Here is a 20597-nt window from a genome sequence, read left to right as displayed (position 1 = left end):
ACGGCGTTCCGTATTACCCTCCTGAATCCATCGATTCAATATTCTGCTAGCAGTCATTGGATCTCGACCAACGCGAGCAGCAATGTCGCGATACGATAAACCGCAATCGCGATATGCTACAATGCGACTTTTATCAAAGTCGGAAACGTGATGGTACGCATTTCTCTTCCTTACACGAGGCATCACAACAACGTTTCACCAGGCAACACCAGTCAACTGCTGTTTGTGTATGAGAAATCGGTTAGAAACTTTCCTCATGTGAGCACGTTGCAGGTGTCGTCACCGGCGCCAACCTAGTGAGAAAGCTCTGAAAAGCTAATCATTTGCATATCACAGCATCTTCTTCCTGTCGGTTATATTTCGAAAGTTCCCATCTGTAGCACGTCATCTTCGTGGTGTAGCAATTTTAATGGCCAGTAGTGTACTTTTGGTGGCATATTGTGTAGTTATCCCCACCCCGACTGCAGTACTTTTATGTACGATATTCCATTCGTTTTAATTTCAAAAAGTAATTAGCGTAACTCCTCAGTCATAAAAATATTACAGTTTCCACTTGATCTACAGGGGGATTCGAAAGCTCGTTAACATTTGAACATGCACTAGTTCACTGAATAATGTAGGTAGAGAGGTAAAAATTGACGGGTCAGCTGAAGATTGGGATACAACTCATCGGCTTTGACCAATAACGTCATATTGTAGTCACAAATATTCGTTTATTTTCGAGCGGTAGATAATAAATAGTTCATGTTCTGTGGAAAAGCGTCATAATGGCAATTAAAAATACATTAATGTGTTACTGAGAAATAGAAATTGTGTATGCTTTTTGTCGCTTATGGTAATTTCAAATCATTAGTGCACGCATTTCGAATTATATCTTTGTCTCATAGTCGTTCCAAATTCTGTTTCCTCTGCAAATGATTCATATCCTGCACCGCGTAGGTATACTGAAGAACAGGATACGAGTACCAGTGAAAGCAAAAAAGCGACGTGCAAAACACTGGCATCTTGTACCTTAATTGAACTATGAACGTTATATCCTATTCTTCAGTTGATCTATAAAAGTCAGCTGTTGTACGGGGTACAAAGTTTACGTTTGTCGTATTTTTCGCCTTCACCAGTACTAGTGTGTTATACACATGGGTCAAGTGAAGTACTGGATACAAATTTTACGTTTGTTGACTCACTAGTACAAGCGAAGGTGAGAAAACCGACGTACGTAAAATTTGTATCGTATACTTCATTTGACTTACGCAGATAAACCGAAGTACAGGATAGTAGCTATCTACGTCAGCTGAGGCATTCCATGCCATTGTTACGTACATCCAATAAAAGTGGGCTCTGAAGTGCGTACCTTAAAAAGCTATGAACACTTGCTCAATAGAGATGTGTTTCACGTTAGTCAAGATGAACGAATGGTCATAGCTCCTCAGGTACGCGTTTTAGAGCCCACGTTTACTGAACAGTTTTTCTTGTTTTTGTCCGTACTACCACCTCTGAAGGTTACCAACCCTCCACTCTTCGGAACACGAGAACCGGTACACGTATTCAACTGTCAGAGGTTTCAGAACGGTTTTCGTTTATGACTTTCGACTCATTCGTTTCCAGTACAGGGATCTTACTTCACATTAATACATTTATCGTTCTCCATCATCCTAGAAAGTCTGTAACATCTTCAAGGAATCACCCCGTGTATACGTACATTTACAGACGCCTGCGCCTATGACTTTGACGCTCTGTGGTCAAGTTGGGTGACGTTTCCAGACATGGATTCCTATTCAAAATGCGATGTACTCACTCCCCTCTACAAGCCCTAGAAGTCTGTAACGGGAATTCCCGACCAACCTGTATATACAGAATCTGTTTTTTCTGTACTAGTCCGCAGCTCGTGGTCGTGCGGTAGTGTTCTCGCTTCCCACGCCCGGGTTCCCTGGTTCGATTCCCGGCGGAGTCAGGGATTTTCTCTGCCGCATGATGACTGGGCGTTGAGTGCTGTCCTTAGGTTAGTTAGGTTTAAGTAGTTCTCAGTTCTAGGGGACTGCTAACCATAGATGTTAAGTCCTATAGTGCTCAGAACCATTTGAACCTCTGTACTAAATTCCTTTGTTTTTCAACATTCTGACACACATGCTTGGAATGACAGGGGTTTTTATTAGAACCAAAAAAAAAAAAAATACGAAAGTTAAAAAATGTCTGAAAGATGGCGCTTCATCTGATCAGAATAGCAATAGTTAGCATTACAAAGTAAGACAAAGCAAAGATGATGTTCTTTACAGGAAGTGCTCAATATGTCCATCATCATTCCACAACAACAGCTGTAGTCGAGGAATAATGTTGTGAACAGAACTGTAAAGCATGTTCGCAGTTATGATGAGGCATTGGCGTCGGATGTTGTCTTTCAGCATCCCTAGAGATGTCGGTCGATCACGATACACTTGCGACTTCAGGTAACCCCAAAGCCAATAATCACACGGACTGAGGTCTGGGGACCTGGGAGGCCAAGCATGACGAAAGTCGCGGCTGAGCACACGATCATCACCAAACGACGCCCGCAAGAGATGTTTCACGCGTCTAGCAATATGGGGTGGAGCGCCATCCTGCATAAACGTCATACGTTCCAGCAGGTGTTTATCAGCCAGGCTGGGGATGATGCGATTCTGTAACATATCGGCGTACCTCTCACCCGTCACGGTAGCAGTTACAAAACCAGAATCACGCATTTCCTCGAAGAAAAAAAACCCGATAACGGTAGATGTGGTAAATCCAACCCATACCGTGACTTTCTCGTCGAGCAATGGAGTTTCCACGACAGTTCTACGATTTTCGGTAGCCCAAATTCTGCAGTTGTGGGCGTTGAGAGACCCTCGGAGCGTGAAATGAGCTTCGTCGGTTCACAACATGTTACTCAACCAATCGTCATCTTCCACCGTCTTTTGAAACGCCCACACCGCAAATGCCCTCCGCTTCACTAAATCATCAGGTAACAGTTCATGACGCCGATGGATTTTGTACGGATAGCATCGGAGGGTACGCTTTAAGTGCCAAACAAACAGTAGTGTATGGAATGCCGGTGCGACGTGCGACTGCACGAGCGCTGACTTCCCCGTGCATAGACGAAGCCGCTACAGTCTCCATTTCTTCCTGAACTGTCTGAGCAGCATTATGCCTTGTGCTCGGTCGGCCACTACGGGGTCTATCGTCTAAACAACCCATGGCTTCGAACTTCGAAATCATTCTCGCCACAGCTGCATTTGTCAACGGACCTTTACCCGTTCAAATCCCCTTCCTATGGCGATTGGATCGTAACGCTGAACTAGCACATTCCCCATTCTGATAATACAGCTTCACTAAAAGCGCCTTTTCAGGCAACCTCAACATCCTGCGACTGCTGGTGCATCTGATTCTCTCTCTCATTACAGCTCCTTTTACACACGATTGTCGGCCGGCCGCGGTGACCGAGTGGTTCTAGGCGCTACAGTCTGGAACCGCGCGACCACTACGGTCGCAGGTTCGAATCCTCCCTCGAGCATGGATGTGTGTGCTGTCTTTGGGTTGGCTGGGTTTAAGTAGTTCTAAGTTCTAGGGGATTGATGACCTCAGAGCCAGATAGACGAGTTTCATGCGCAGTCACTGACTTTTGCTGTCCAGCGCCATCGGTCGGACAATTTGTGAACTTTGTTTTTTTTTTTTTGTTCTAATAAAACCCCATGTCATTCCAAGCATGTGTGTCAATTTTTACCTCTCTACCTACATTATTGCGTGATTTATTCTGTTTTCAAATTTATACTGACTTTTTGTTCACGCGATATATGCCTGAAATGACAGTAGGTTTTATTGAAAGCAAAAACGAGTGCAAAAACTGGTTAACAGAAGGCGCCAGACGGAAGCACGTCAGTGACGCTGCATGAGCATCATGAATAAAATGAGCCGTAGTCGGAGAGGAAGTCAGGTCATCCCTAACCTGGCTGATAAACACCTGCTGGAAGGTACGACTTTAATACAGGATGGCGCTCCGCCCCTTACTGCTACACAGGTAAGAGATCTCTTGCGCACATCGTTCGGTGTGGATCTCGTGCGTGGGCAAGTTTGTCATGCGTGACCTCTGAGGTCCCGATCGCCCGATCTCATTAGGGATGCTGGAAGACAACATCCCACGGCAATTTCTCACCTACCTAGTGACATGCTGTACAGTGCAGTTCGCAATATTATCCTCGACTACAGGTAGTGTTGATGAATAACGATCGACATGTTCAGCATTCGTTACAAAGAGGAGAAAGTAGTGATGAAGAGTAGGCTGAAGTTCAAGACATTAGTCAGGAAGAATCAATACGCTAAGAAGTGGGATACTGAAGTTCTAAGGAATGACGAGATACGTTTGAAGTTCTCTAACGCTATAGATACAGCAATAAGGAATAGCGCAGTAGACAACACAGTTGAAGAGGAATGGACGTCTCTAAAAAGGGTTTCACAGAAGTTGGGAAGGAAAACATACGTTCAAAGAAGGTAGCTGCGAAGAAACCATGGGTAACAGAAGAAATACTTCAGTTGATTGATGAAAGGAGGAAGTACAAACATGTTCCGGGAAAATCAGGAATACAGAAATACAAGTCGCTGAGGAATGAAATAAATAGGAAGTGCAGGGAAGCTAAGACGAAATGGCTGCAGGAAAAATGTGAAGACATGGAAAAAGATATAATTGTCGGAAGGACAGACTCAGCATACAGGAAAGTCAAAACAACCTTTGGTGACATTAAAAGCAACGGTGGAAACATTAAGAGTGCAACGGGAATTCCACAATTAAATGCAGAGGAGAGAGCAGATAGGTGGAAAGAATACATTGAAAGCATCTATGAGGGTGAAGATTTGTCTGATGTGATAGAAGAAGAAACAGGAGTCGATTTAGAAGAGATAGGGGATCCAGTATTAGAATCGGAATTTAAAAGAGTTTTGGAGGACTTACGGTCAAATAAGCCAGAAGGGATAGATAACACTCCATCAGAATTTCTAAAATCATTAGGGGAAGTGGCAACAAAACGACTATTCACGTTGGTGTGTAGAATATATGAGTCTGGCGACATACCATCTGACTTTCGGAAAAGCATCATCCACACAATTCCGAAGACAGCGAGAGATGACAAGAGCGAGAATTATCGCACAATCAGCTTAACAGCTCATGCATCGAAGCTGCTTACAAGAATATACAGAAGAATGGAAAAGAAAATTGAGAATGCGCTAGGTGACGATCAGTTTGGCTTTAGGAAAAGTAAAGGCACGAGAGAGGCAATTCTGACGTTACAGCTAATAATGGAAGCAAGGCTAAAGAAAAATCAAGACACGTTCATAGGATTTGTCGACCTGGAAAAAGCGTTCGACAATATAAAATGGTGCAAGCTCTTCAAGATTCTGAAAAACGTAGGGGTAAGCTATAGGGAGAGTCGGGTCATATACAATATGTACAACAACCAAGAGGGAATAATAAGAGTGGACGATCAAGAACGAAGTGCTCGTATTAAGAAGGGATTAAGACAAGGCTGTAGCCTTTCGCCCCTACTCTTCAATCTGTACATCGAGGAAGCAATGATGGAAATAAAAGAAAGGTTCAGGAGTGGAATTAAAATACAAGGTGAAAAGATATCAATGATACGATTCGCTGATGACATTGCTATCCCAAGTGAAAGTGAAGAAGAATTAAATGATCTGCTGAACGGAATGAACAGTCTAATGAGTACACAGTATGGTTTGAGAGTAAATCGGAGAAAGACGAAGGTAATGAGAAGTAGTAGAAATGAGAACAGCGAGAAACTTAACATCAGGATTGATGGTCACGAAGTCAATGAAGTTAAGGAATTCTGCTACCTAGGCAGTAAAATAACCAATAACGGACGGAGCAAGGAGGACATCAAAAGCCGACTCGCTAAAGCAAAAAAGGCATTTCTGGCCAAGAGAAGTCTACTAATATCAAATACCGGCCTTAATTTGAGGAAGAAATTTCTGAGGATGTACGTCTGGAGTACAGCATTGTATGGTAGTGAAACATGGATTGTGGGAAAACCGGAACAGAAGAGAATCGAATCATTTGAGATGTGGTGCTATAGAAGAATGTTGAAAATTAGGTGGACTGATAAGGTAAGGAATGAGGAGGTTCTACGCAGAATCGGAGAGGAAAGGAATATGTGGAAAACACTGATAAGGGAAGGGACAGGATAATAGGACATCTGCTAAGACATGAGGGAATGACTTCCATGGTACTAGAGGGAGCTGTAGAGGGCAAAAACTGTAGAGGAAGACAGAGATTGGAATACGTCAAGCAAATAATTGAGGACGTAGGTTGCAAGTGCTACTCTGAGATGAAGAGGTTAGCACAGGAAAAGAATTCGTGGCGGGGCGCATCAAACCAGTCAGTAGACTGATGACCAAAAAAGAGGTAAAGAGAGTAGTCTTTGCTAAAAGTCATTCGTTGCGCTAATTATTGCTTTTGTATCATACGAAGCGCCTTCTGTTCGTCATTTTGTGTACTCTTTTTTGTTTCAATAAAACCCCATGTCATATGTAGCATATGAGTCAGTTTTTACCTCTCCACCTGCGTTATGTGTAGTACTGATATTTTTGGTTTTAATAGGTTACTGGGTCAACAGTGTGTAGGTAAAGTTTGTTTTGTATGATGCTGTCTTCCATTTATTTACAATAAATGTTTATCTTTTACTTCGTATTATGAACCTTTTCTCCACTTCAGCTGCAGACCGGTTTTCAGATTGTTAGATATGTTTTGTTTCTGAAAAATGGATATTTTGGTAAAGAGGCACTGAACATTGTAGTTGCAACTTCAGCTATTGTTTCAATACACAAGATTCTCATAATCAGTTCTGCTTTTCACAGTTACAGTTAGAGATATAACCAAAGTTTTGATGTTATTGCTGTCCTGTCGGTAGTACAGTCTGACACACAGCCGACAAACTATAGGTACAGGGTTGTTATAATTCAAAGTGCAGCTACTTACAGAAGTCCAATGTGGGCTGTAATTGTCGTATGGCACCATAACTTAGTACATATTCAATTGCGTTAATGCGGAACCGATTTAGTCTAGAAAAAAGTGGCTCCAGTTTTGGCCACTAGGTGCAAATATGGCACTGTAAATGCAAGAAAGATGTACAGAAATGTTTCCATGTGTAATTATTCGTAATGGGTTGTTAGCAGAAAAGGTCAAACAAGTGAGAAAGGCATAATGGTGACTTTATTATTAATCGCTGATTACACAGTTTGTTCGACGTGAGCACCGGAAACATCGGCGAGATGATGTACAGCGTCAGATTTGCACTTGGTGGCCAAAATTGGAACTAATTTTTTTTTCAGCGTAAATCGGTCCCACATTAATGCATTAGCATATCTAGAGTTCACACAGAATATGGTGACAGATGCGTAGTGATCAATTTCCGTCACAGGCACTGGGTGAGTTCATTCTTTTGTTCACAAGACGAGGTCGACATTGCCCGATTTCAGTCTGTTCGCGACGCGCTGCGCAGACAGAATCGAGGAGCACGCTTACAGTCTTTCTCAAACGATTTTACAGGAACTATTCCGTAAAAAAAAATCATTTTTGCCTTACTTATAGCTTTACATATCAGCTTCCTGATAATGTGCCCATGATTTCGTCGATGCTCGTGGTTATTGTGATATATACAATTAAGTAAGACACTGCGCAACATTCGAAAAAAATAGAAGTCGCTATCATTTTGCGTTTGATGCATATTACATCGGATGCTTCTGCGTATGGAATTTAGCTAGCATATTTAATTTTTCTTTAGACTCGGGTAGAGGTCTCTGTCACCAGTCTCGAGAAAACTTATCTGATGTAGCACACTCGTTTGCTGTATCGCACGTCAGCGATAAGATCATATAAGTGAAATATCCGCAACGTTACTCAAATTTTATAAACGGTCTGAGATATCTAAATGAGATTTTGGCGAATGATAGCATACAAAGAGGAGAGTGTTTTGCCATGTGGTTAATAAGCGAAACTTCATTATCTTCTGTGTCATTCCACTAATTACAGACTGTTTCGATGAAAGAATGTAATTTTGATGGGCCATGGAATGGCTGATGAAATGCGAAATGCTGTGGACTTCAGAATAGCATAAATGAAGACTTACGCGTTTATTTTAGCACCGCAGAAGTGCTTCTTTGTAAAACATTCACCTTACTTGTCCTCAGTTCCTAACTCAATACACTGAATAAACCACTGTTTCAGAATTCTCTCGCAACAGAGTCTGCATAACATGTAAGTGAGGTGACACTGTATAAACTCCGCTGAGTTTTCGCAAATGAAGCAAATTATACCATGGCAACAAGAGAAATGTAGGTGTTAATAAAAATTTGACACTCATGACGCTTGTCTGAACGTGACAAACGGTTAACAAGTCAAGCAAAAATACATCGCTGCCTTTGTTGCATTTGCAGCAGAATTCTTTTTAATTACTAACCGAAGCAGAGGTGACACTGAATCTTTTTGGATGATCACCTTGCAAGTGTGGGCGTGGGGGGCTGCACTTAATATTTACAAAAAATGTGAATGCAGGCTTCTGTTTAGAACTGCACTCCAGCGTGCAGCATTTACCCTACATCACCTGCACGCAACCCCCACCACCATTGCTCTCCCCACGCAAGCCCTGCCGACTGCCTATCTGCCGACCACGTTAATCTGCATGCACGCTACTAGTTTTCGCTGCCATAGGATAATTACAGCTCACGCTGGACCTCTGTGAGTAGCTGCACTTTAATTATAACAGCTTGGTACTTTCTATCAGGGTCCGATAAAAATAAAACGAAACTGATAATTTTACTGAGGAACTACAAGAGATGTCCATAAATTTGTGATCGGCAAATCGAAAAAGTTGAGGAGAGATTATGAAAGTTGATAATGGTTCTAGACCTCTACATGTTTATCCTCCATTCCTAACAAGGAATGATATGTTGGAAACCTTGATTGTAGACATCTGCATCTTGGCTGCCGAGGAAGCATTCCATCATAAAACTGGGGGAAAATACTCTTGGATAGTTTCCTGCGAAGCTTTGTCTTGACAACTTCACTGAATCTCCAGAGAGTTCGTAGTACGCTCCTGTCACTATTTATCCTTTGCGAACATAATACGTTAGAGTCACACCATGGCAGTTCAAAAAGAAGCACTTAGCGTCTTGTCAGATGTCCGCAGCTCGTGGTCTCGCGGTCGACTTCTCACTTCCCGAGCACGGGGTCCTGGGTTTGATTCCTGGCGGGGTCACGGATTTTAACCTGCCTCGAGATGACTGGGTGTTTGTGTTGTCCTCATCATTTCATCATCATTCATGGAAGTGGCGAGAGCGGGCTGAGCAAAGGTTGGGGATTTGTACGGGAGCAGATAACAGCACAGATGAATGCCCCACAAACCAATCATCATCATTATCGATGACAGTTGGATCATACACGTTTTTGGGGAGTTGAATGCACGTTATGGGTGAGAAAAACCTACCAGGTAAAACCGATACCGGTCTTTTAGTTCTCAATAACAGATAGTTTTCAGTATTTGTCTGCTCTCAGTTGTAGCAAGTCTTTTTTATTTTTGACTAACAACTGGGTAAGAAAGCTGAAATATGAATAAGTAACTGCAGCAGTGTTAAAATTTTTTGTTTTTAAATAAACTTCGTTTCAAGAACTAGTAGTTTTTAATCGTAAAATTTGCATTGCTTTGAAATATTGAATATAGAAAATGGGAAATGAGATTAGTGCTATTTTAATAAAAATGCTGACAGAAACAAGCAACAGACAAAAAAATGGTTCAAATGGCTCTGAGCACTATGGGACTTAACATCTTAGGTCATCAGTCCCCTAGAACTTAGAACTACTTAAACCTAACTAACCTAAGGACATCACACAACACCCAGCCATCACGAGGCAGAGAAAATCCCTGACCCCGCCGGGAATCGAAACCGGGAACCCGGGCGTGGGAAGCGAGAACGCTACCGCACCACCACGAGATGCGGGCAGCAACAGAATTGGCACGGAATTGCTGAGACAATAATGCACCTGTTTCCACGAGCGGTGGCCTGTTGGATGATACATTTATACATGCAGTGTGCAAGACTCACCCCATCTGATCTACACTCCTGGAAATTGAAATAAGAACACCGTGAATTCATTGTCCCAGGAAGGGGAAACTTTATTGACACATTCCTGGGGTCAGATACATCACACGATCACACTGACAGAACCACAGGCATATAGACACAGGCAACAGAGCATGCACAATGTCGGCACTAGTACAGTGTATATCCACCTTTCGCAGCAATGCAGGCTGCTATTCTCCCATGGAGACGATCGTAGAGGTGCTGGATGTAGTCCAGTGGAACGGCTTGCCATGCCATTTCCACCTGCCGCCTCAGTTGGACCAGCGTTCGTGCTGGACGTGCAGACCGCGTGAGACGACGCTTCATCCAGTCCCAAACATGCTCAATGGGGGACAGATCCGGAGATCTTGCTGGCCAGGGTAGCTGACTTACACCTTCTAGAGCACGTTGGGTGGCACGGGATACATGCGGACGTGCATTGTCCTGTTGGAACAGCAAGTTCCCTTGCCGGTCTAGGAATGGTAGAACGATGGGTTCGATGACGGTTTGGATGTACCGTGCACCATTCAGTGTCCCCTCGACGATCACCAGAGGTGTACGGCCAGTGTAGGAGATTGCTCCCCACACCATGATGCCGGGTGTTGGCCCTGTGTGCCTCGGTCGTATGCAGTCCTGATTGTGGCGCTCACCTGCACGGCGCCAAACACGCATACGACCATCATTGGCACCAAGGCAGAAGCGACTCTCATCGCTGAAGACGACACGTCTCCATTCGTCCCTCCATTCACGCCTGTCGCGACACCACTGGAGACGGGCTGCACGATGTTAGGGGCGTGAGCGGAAGACGGCCTATCGGTGTGCGGGACCGTAGCCCAGCTTCATGGAGACGGTTGCGAATGGTCCTCGCCGATACCCCAGGAGCAACAGTGTCCCTAATTTGCTGGGAAGTGGCGGTGCGGTCCCCTACGGCACTGCGTAGGATCCTACGGTCTTGGCGTGCATCCGTGCGTCGCTGCGGTCCGGTCCCAGGTCGACGGGTACGTGCACCTTCCGCCGACCACTGGCGACGACGACATCGATGTACTGTGGAGACCTCACGCCCCACGTGTTGAGCAATTCGGCGGTACGTCCACCCGGCCTCCCGCATGCCCACTATACGCCCTCGCTCAAAGTCCGTCAACTGCACATACGGTTCACGTCCACGCTGTCGCGGCATGCTACCAGTGTTAAAGACTGCGATGGAGCTCCGTATGCCACGGCAAACTGGCTGACACTGACGGCGGCGGTGCACAAATGCTGCGCATCTAGCGCCATTCGACGGCCAAGACCGCGGTTCCTGGTGTGTCCGCTGTGCCGTGCGTGTGATCATTGCTTGTACAGCCCTCTCGCAGTGTCCGGAGCAAGTATGGTGGGTCTGACACACCGGTGTCAATGTGTTCTTTTTTCCATTTCCAGGAGTGTATATGGTAGTTTCTCACTGTCCTCTTAGAAAGTGCAGCATCAATGGAGTACAATGATCTGCTTGCTCGAAAAGATTAAAAAAGGGAGAAACCAACACGAACTTGTGACAGAACATATAAGGAGAAAACTTAAAGCTTAATAGTTCATTCATAGTTTGTAATAAAAATAGAAAGCAGCTGATCAGCTGTCTGTGACTACACAACATGCCTTTATCTGCTTGTAGCTCTTGTGAACGGACAAATTAACACTAAAATATAGTTCTTCAACCTCAGTTACCACGTTTTAGAACGGACTATTCGTAATGTCTTACTCTGCGACTTTTCGTCAGTCTTTCTGACAGGAAATCAAGAATCCAGTCGCAAAACTGAGATATTACTCCATAGGAATGCAATAGGCCTATGATTGGAATTGCTTGGGGGGAACAGTGTCAAAAGCCTTCCGTAAATTTAAAAAAAAAATATGGACTCAGTCAGACATCCGCTGTCGACAGTACCCATTACTTAGTGAAAATAAAAGTGTGTGTGTGTTTTTAGCTTATGGGCGCTCACCGACAAGGGAGAATAAAGAGCTAGTTGTGATCAGAAGAATGATATTTTTTTTTGAATTTGTGTTGGGTATTTGTCAATAAATCGTTTTCTTCGAGGTAATTCATAATGTTTGAACACAGTATATTTTTCAGAATCCTAATCAAATTGGACGTTAGTGATATGGATCTTTAACTCATCGGATTACTCCTGCTTCATTCCTTGAGTGCTGGTGTGACATGTGCAGATTTCCAGTCTCTGGCTATGGACCTTTCGACGAGCGAGCGGCTGTACACGATTACTAGGTATGGGCATTGTTGCTGTACACTTCCACCGACTCAGCAAACGCACGAAACGAATTACGACTCTACAATATATCAGTGGAATGTACGGTTTTCGTTTGGCTCCTAGAGCGGTGTGCTACGGTATTATGGTGTGGGGATTTCATTCTGCACCATTACTGCGGACAAACGAGTAAAGTAATTACATAATGTAATTAATAATAATTGAAATACTAATGACTAAACTTTGACTCCTCCTCGTATTCATCTAGCCGTGTTTCTCTGTATCTGTTTTTCGCCATTGTCCGTATGCTGTCTCAACTCCCATGAAAACTGATCAGCTGAGTTTTACTGCAGGCGAATTCTTTCACTCTGACGGAAAATGACAAAAAACATATGGTACACAGCACTTTTGAGTCCTTACCACAAATGTTCAGCTGACAGTGACAAAGCAGTATATTGGTTGACACTTCGGAACGTACGTTCTCAGAATCTTAACAGTAAACTCCACGCCAGTGGAGTTGGATCAGCATGTCCGTGACAATTTCGCCTTACTAAATGAATCCGTGACGAAATGCGCTGCTCTTCCATGGATGCTTTCTATTTCTCCTATCAGACGTATCTGGTACGCATCCCTGACGAGCATTGTCCAGGTGTTGTTCGAACGAGGTTTTTGAATGAGAAAAAATAATTTGGATACTGATAAGAGATGGTGTGATGTATTCCACATACTTGAAAATGTAGGCATTTCATGTATAAATATATAAGTGTTTGTGAGTTTTATTGTTGGTGTACCAGGCGCAAATGCTGTTGTGTAAAGAGTCTTTTCAGCTGTTAACTCCTTTCGGGTTCATGAAAATAATCGTTTTCTTACCGAAAATATTGAAACAGTTGCAACTGCTAACTCATTTTCAATACGTAAGCTGTAAGGAATTCTACAACCTGCTATTAAGCAATCTAGACTCTTGCGAGGTACCAGATCTTCTGATAAGAACAAAGTTAATGCTGATCTTCCTAGTTCAGAAGCCGCAAGTGCATTTTCAGCAGTTATTTGATATTTACGACCTGAACACTGTTTTTGTAATGTTTTAAATTCTAGTAGAATTCGTGGGAGACCTGACGTATTAGTATGAGTCAGTGTATGTACGCTTTTAAATACGTTATTAAAATATTAGGTTGGTGCTTAAGTTCATAGTGGTTTTGTTTTGCATGGTAGTATTCTGGTTGCTGTACGTTTATTTATCGATTGTCTCTTTTCTTTAGTAGTTGACTGTTGCTATTTGATTTTACATATTGTGATCACGTCATTTAGAAAATTTTCAGTCCAACTTTTAGATATGATCACTGTATCACCAACAGAGGTTAAGGTTTTTTCGTGTAAGTCATTACCTATGGCTTTGTCTGGAGCTCTGATGGGTATTGAAACTGAGATATTGAGATCAAATGGTAATACCATAAAATTGTAAGACCTGCTTTCGAAAAGGTTCTTGACTTTGCATTTGATTTAATTAGCCAATAACCTGTGTTAAGTGCAGTGTATTAATTAATTTCGTCCCTGTAAATTTTGTTATCTCATTCTGGACCTATTATTTTGTTAACATTCCTGGCACTGAGTACTAATCACATTGATTCATCATGTTTTTAACTACAACTAACAGATTGTTATAACTGCTGTCAGATGGTTCTACAAGATTCACATTATGATCCTACCAATTTTTTTTTTTCATATTGATTCTTTTGCTGCTGTTAGTACCGGATATGGTTCTACAAAAATGGGTCTTGTGACATTAATTTAATGTACACTCAAAATCTTTGATTATTCCCATTAGAAATAAAAATATACATGTGTTCAACAGTGAATGATACCACATCTGACTTCTCTTTTAATCCAGTAGCTGTAGATTATTAATAATGTGCCTAATGTCATTTTCACTTGTTTTCATATTATGATCATTTATATAAATTTTCTTACAATTATGTACAGTAACTCTGTTTCTGTTATTAGTGATGTGTTAGATTTATATAAAGTAACTGGATGAAAATGTTTGTAGTTTACCAACTGTCCCATACAGAAATGTTATTAAAATCTAACACAACTTTTTGTCCAATTAGCCATTGTGTTTCTATAACTATTGGGACATTTAACCCTGTTACAAGAAACATGGATAGTCAAAATCAAACCCTTGGAGACTCAGTCTTACTAATAATTCTGCAGGTATTTGTTTTCCCTACAATTCCATTAACTCACTCTGTTTTTACTCCACTCACTGGAGGTCTAGGGGTAGGACTTGTTGGTGAGTCATGCATATCTCACTACCAGAAACTAGGACCACATTTACACAAATGTTTTCTATTTTTTGTTTTAACTTTGGCTGTATATAGGGTCTAACTGACTGCACATGTTCTTCTAAGAGAGCGCTTGTTAAATTACTTGCTCTGTCATATCAAATGTGGACATATCAGTTGTGACTCATTTTCATTTGCTTGTGGAGACCAAACCTCCTCTTGGAAGACTACTGTACTTGTAGTTTCTTTTATTACTATTATTATTTCTTTCCTTTCTCAGACGTTAGGTCTGGTTAAAAATGGAAAGTGACATGGACCTTGATCAAGGGTGACTTCCTTTTAACTGTACGGTATATGTAACATTGCATTTAGGAACTTTCGGGTATAGTTGAACATGTATCAATAATTACAGATTTCTGTAGTTGTATATATAAGTTTGGCTGTAGCTGTATTGCATTATTATTATTATTGCCATTATTATCTCTCCAACATTGTCTAAAGCTATTTTTATCACACTACTCAGTATTCTCTGGTCTTGTATTCTTTAGACCTGTATTGTTGTTACTGTACATATTTTCGTTATTACTTTTACCATATTGCCACTGGATCACCATCTTTCTGACTACTTTTCTATAGTATTTATTTGTTTGAGGTAATCTAATTGGTTATTAACTTTTCTCCAGTCCTTGCCTAAAAGTTTATCTTTTACTTTCCAATGTAATCGAGTTATTATCACTTCCAGTGAAAGTTCCTCATGTAATGGATCATCTAGGTACTTGGCCTTGTTTAATTGGTGTTTCACAAAGTCTTTATACGCTTTCCAGTTTTTAGTACTATAAGGTTTGGACCTCAATAATTCTAAACATAATTTTTTCTTAGCTCCTTTAATCTTGCATTTAAATTAAATTCAAATGCAAATTCATTTTATGTTTCAAATTCGTCTACATACCCCACTGTGCAGCAATCCTTGTTAAATGGCTTACAACAAATCTTTTTTTTTAATAACAAGTGTACGCTTGTATTTTGTTCTTTGGGTGATCGTGTGGAACTATATCAAACGTTATCTAGAGGTCATGGCATGAATCTGGGTGCCAGTATCTACTGCTTTCTAGGTTTCGAGAACGAATAGACCCCGCAGGGTTTGACATGATCGTATTTTTCTTGGAATCCTTGTTAACACTAGTGATGAGATTTTCGGTGTTCAGAAATTTCATAATATGTGAGCGTTTAACGTGTTCCATAATTCCACAACGCACTAACATTAGCGGTATATGCCTGCAGCTCTGTTTGACAAACCGTTTTGAAAATGAGAGTGAACAGCGCTTCACTCCATGCAAGTATGTATACCACTACTCGAAACATATCTGATCATCACCAAGAAGAATAGGAACTTGGTCAATCCTATGTTTCAGAGGACAGCATGAGCACTATTGTAGTAAACTGTTCATTCGCTGCCACTGAGATGAGTAACCCTGAGGAAACTTGTCGCATTGTAAGGACACAGAACGAAGACAGAAAACAGTTATGCACTAATCAGGATCATCATCAGTCATTCTCATCCACTGCTGTGTAAAGACCTCCTGTAGACTTCCACTCATTATACTGTCCTCTTCTATAAAACATCCATGTTACTCTTCTACTGTTTACATTGTCATCTACCTGCTCTCCAGTAATTCGTCGTCCCGGTCTTTTCTGGTTGTTGTTGAGGGATTCGGTCCAAAGACAAGTTTGATGCAGCTCTCCACGTTACTTTCTCCTCTGCAAGTCTGTACATCCCTGTATATCTGCTGCAGTTCACTTTCTTTTGAGCCTGCTTACTGCATTCCTCCCCTGGTCTTCTTCCTCAATGTTTAATTCCATGCCTCTCTCGAGTGCTATATTGAGGATTCTTTGATGCCTTAGGATGTGTCCTATGAACCATTCCCTTCGTTTAGTCAGGTCGCACCGATTTTTCCCTATTTAATTCAGTGTGTTCTCAGCAGTTATTTAATACTACCATCTAATAATCTACCCATCTAATCTTTAGCCCTCTTCTGTAACACCACATTTGAAATTCCTCCATTTTGTCTTGTCTGAACTGTTCATCGTTCTCGTTTCATTACTGTACAACGCTACACTCGAGAAAATATCTTTAGGAGAGGTTTCTTAACATTTGGATTTATACTCAACGTTAGCAAAATTCCCTTCTTCAGAAAAGTTTTTCTTGCTATAGCAGCCTACGTTTTATGATCTCTACTTTGGCCATTATCAATTATTTTGCTTCACATTTAGCAAAACTCAGCTACTACTTTGGGTTTCTCATTTCCTAATGTAATTCCATCAGTATCGCCTGTTTTAATTCGAGTACATTGTCTTGCGTATCTTAACTCTTGCCGTCTAAGAAAGATCTGCCACCTGATTTTATTACAGCTTTCACTTATATGCCATGACAAATGGTACTTATTGCTACAAACAGTCACGTTTATTTTTGTCAGATTTCATTACATATCATTTTTTATCCTTATTAAATTTACCTATTTTTTTAAAAAAGTTATTCATTAGCATTTTATCTTGATCATGGTATTGTGTGGGAGTTCTGTAACAGTCTCAAGTCTTTTAAGGCTACTGCTCATTTTAGTCTCCTATGAAAAATTAAGTACAAACAGTAGAATGAATAAAAGTAAGCACTTAACATTTAGTAGGGACAGTGGGCAAAATTTAGGCATATAAATGTTGTTGAAGATCACTGCCCAGCTTTTGAACGTGTGTTCTTCTTCAGTTCAAGCCCCCCCCCCCCCCCCCCCCCGCCACCAAACACAACAACGCTATCTCATTTCCACATCCTAGTAAGTGGTTATCCTGGACAGCGTAAGTGGGGTGAAAGCAGTGAATCTTGACTTCCGAAACACGTTTGTCTCAGTGCCATACAAGTGTTTATTACCAAAACTACATTCATGTAGCTGCTGTTGTGCTCTTCAGTCTGCAGACTGGGCTGCAGCTCTCCATTCTTCCTTATCCTGTGCAAGCATCTTCACCTGCGAATAACTACTGCAATTTACTTGCTACTGAATCTACTTTCGGTATTCAACTCTAGATCTCTCTCTGCAATTTTAACCCCCAACACTTCGCTCCAGTACTAAATTGGCGATCACCTGATGTCTCAGAATGCATCGTATCAAACAATCCCTTCTTCTAGCCAAGTTGCACCATAAATATCTTGTTTCTCCGTTTCTACAACATTCTTCTGTAGCAACATATTTCAGAAGCTTTATTCTCTTCTTGTCTCAACTGTTCATCGTCTACTTTTCGCTTCCATATAAGGCTAAGCTGTACGTAAACACCTTAAGAGAAGACTTTGTAACGCTTAAATGGAAATTAGATGTTGACGATTTTCTCTTCTTCAGCAATGCTTGCCTTGTCATTGCCAATCTTTATTCTACATTGTGTCTATTCCGGTTGTCATCCGTTATTTTATTGCCCAAACAGCAAAATTCATCTAATACTTATAGTGTAACGTTTTCTAATCTAATTCCCTCACCATACTTCATTTAATGAAACTACCTTCCATTACCCTAGTTTTTCTTATGTTAATGTTCATCTCATATCCTCCTCAAAAGACTGTCCTTTCTTTTCAATTGCCGGCCGCGGTGGTCTAGCGGTCTAGACGCTCAGTCCGGAGCCGCGCGACTGCTACGGTCGCAGGTTCGAATCCTGCCTCGGACATGGATGTGTGTGATGTTCTTAGGTTAGTTAGGTTTAAGTAGTTCTAAGTTGTAGGGGACTTATGACCTCAGCAGTTGAGTCCCATAGTGCTCAGAGCCATTTGAACCATTTGTTTCTTTTCAATTGCTGTTCCACGTCCTTTGCCGTTTCTGACAGAATTACAGTGCCATCGGCAAATCGAATTTTTTCTTTTCCTTTTTTACCACTTGCTCAATGTACAGATTGAATAACATTGGGAATAGACTACAAACCTCTCTTATTAATTTCTCAACCATTGCTTCCCTTTCATGCCCCTCGACCCTTACAACTACCATCTGACTTCTGTACGAACTTTAAATAGACTTTCGTTCCCTGTATTTTACCCCTGATTCCTTCATAATTTCACAGAATGTATTTCAATCAACTTTGTCAAAATCTTTCGTTAAGTCTACAAATGATATAAAAGTCGGTTTGCCTTTCCCTAACTTATCTTATAAGAGAAGTCGTGTAGTTGGTAGTGCACTGCGTGTTCCTATATTTGCCCGGAACCGAAACTGATCTTTCCCAAGGTCGGCTTCTACCCGTTTTTCAATTGTTTTGTTAATAATTTGTGCCAGAATTTTACAGCCATGACATATTAAACTAATTACTTGGTAATACTTGCACCTGTTAGTACCTGATTTCTTTGGAATAGGAATTATTACTTTCTTCTTGATGTCTGGGATTATTTCGCCTGTCTCATACATATTACACTCCAGGTGGAATAGGTTTGTCGTGGCTGACTCTCTCAAGGATACCAGTAGGTATAAAGAAATATCGCCTAACCCAGTGGCCTTGTTTCGGCTTAGGTCTTTCAGTGATCTCACAAATTCCTTTCACAATATCATACCTACCATCTCATATTCATCTAGGTCTTCTTTCCTTTCTAGAATATTGCCTTAGAGTTCATTTCCATTGTATAGCCCATCTGTATACTCAATTCACTTTCAGCGTCCCCTCCTTTGCCTGGTACTGGATTTCCAGTCTGAGCTCTTGTTTTTCTTACAGCTGCTCCTCATTTCTTCAAAGGACTCTTTAATTTTCCTATAGGCGGCCCCTAGAGATATATTCTTCTACATCCTTAACATTTGACCACTCACTATTCCTGCTTAGCTATTTTGCACTTCTTGTCTATCTCATTTATTAGACGTTTGTATTGCCTTTCGCTTGCTTCATTTTTATATTTTCTCTATTCTTCAATTGAATCGCATAAGATGGAACTAGAACGTCTAGAGCAACAAAGAGAAGTGACTCAGGATAAAAAGAAAGGTATTGGTACCAAGGAATCTAAGTATGGTATCCATAACGAAAAAACTATGCTGTTTGAAATTTCGACACTCATGATGTCAGCTATCTCTCCCAACAATAATATAGTGCGGTGTCTTGCATGCGATGAGGTCTACACTGATCCTCCATCAGAAGACTGGATACTGTGTTGCAAATGCCACACATGATGGTATGAGGATTGTTCAGACTTTAAAAGAGGAACATTTGTGTCTGATTTTTGTTAGTAAAAAGACTGATGTTGGGATATTAATTTTCAAATCCATAATCCTTTCATTACATCCTATTCAGTAACACAAAATTACCAATGTTTAATTAATTGGCAGACTGTCTTTCACCTTCTCAGAGTAAAAGTGGATTCAGTTAGTAACTGAATAGTTATCTTGTCCCATTGTCAAAGTCATCTTGCCGCAGTACTGGATCAAGATGACACCTTTCATTACCTTTTAAAAGAGGCAGAATAATTGTGGTTATAATTAAAAAGAAAATTATACAACAAGGTACAATACAATTTAAGAGCTTTCTATTAATACAAAGAAAAAATTCCCCAAATATGAATTTGTTACAAATGGTTAACTGTTAACTTTGTCAACTTGCCCAACCCTCCCCTGCTCTTAAGAACATAGTGAACCCATTACCGCAGCCAAGATAGGAACGAAGCCAATACCCTCCACAGCAGTACAAGTTTACATGCAACTGGCGCCCCAGTAGATGAAGAATTATTCAGATAGTGGAGGGGCATAAAAATTAAATTGAAATGTACAGATATCATTTTCCATTTAACCCACCCACTACACACATACTTCGTAGTTTGTACCATATATTTAGGAGAGACTAAACTTGAGACATACATATCACGTACGCTTCAATATTTCATGAAAATGCCTTCTCCGAGTTGTAGGTAGTTCCAGCAATGGAGTATAAATGTCACTTGGGAGAGGAGTGG

At 41.2% G+C, this 20597-nt stretch overlaps 1 protein-coding gene across 1 annotated transcript in view; it reads left to right on the top strand.

Moving 5' to 3' along the window:
* The window catches only part of LOC126272816 (nucleoredoxin-like protein 2), a 45676-nt gene that overhangs the window by 10306 nt on the left and 14773 nt on the right, over positions 1-20597 (top strand). The gene's annotated exons all lie outside the window — the stretch shown is intronic.

Source organism: Schistocerca gregaria, chromosome 5 (assembly GCF_023897955.1).
Source record: "Schistocerca gregaria isolate iqSchGreg1 chromosome 5, iqSchGreg1.2, whole genome shotgun sequence".
Lineage (NCBI taxonomy): Eukaryota > Metazoa > Arthropoda > Insecta > Orthoptera > Acrididae > Schistocerca > Schistocerca gregaria.
This window is presented reverse-complemented; position numbering and strand designations above follow the sequence as displayed.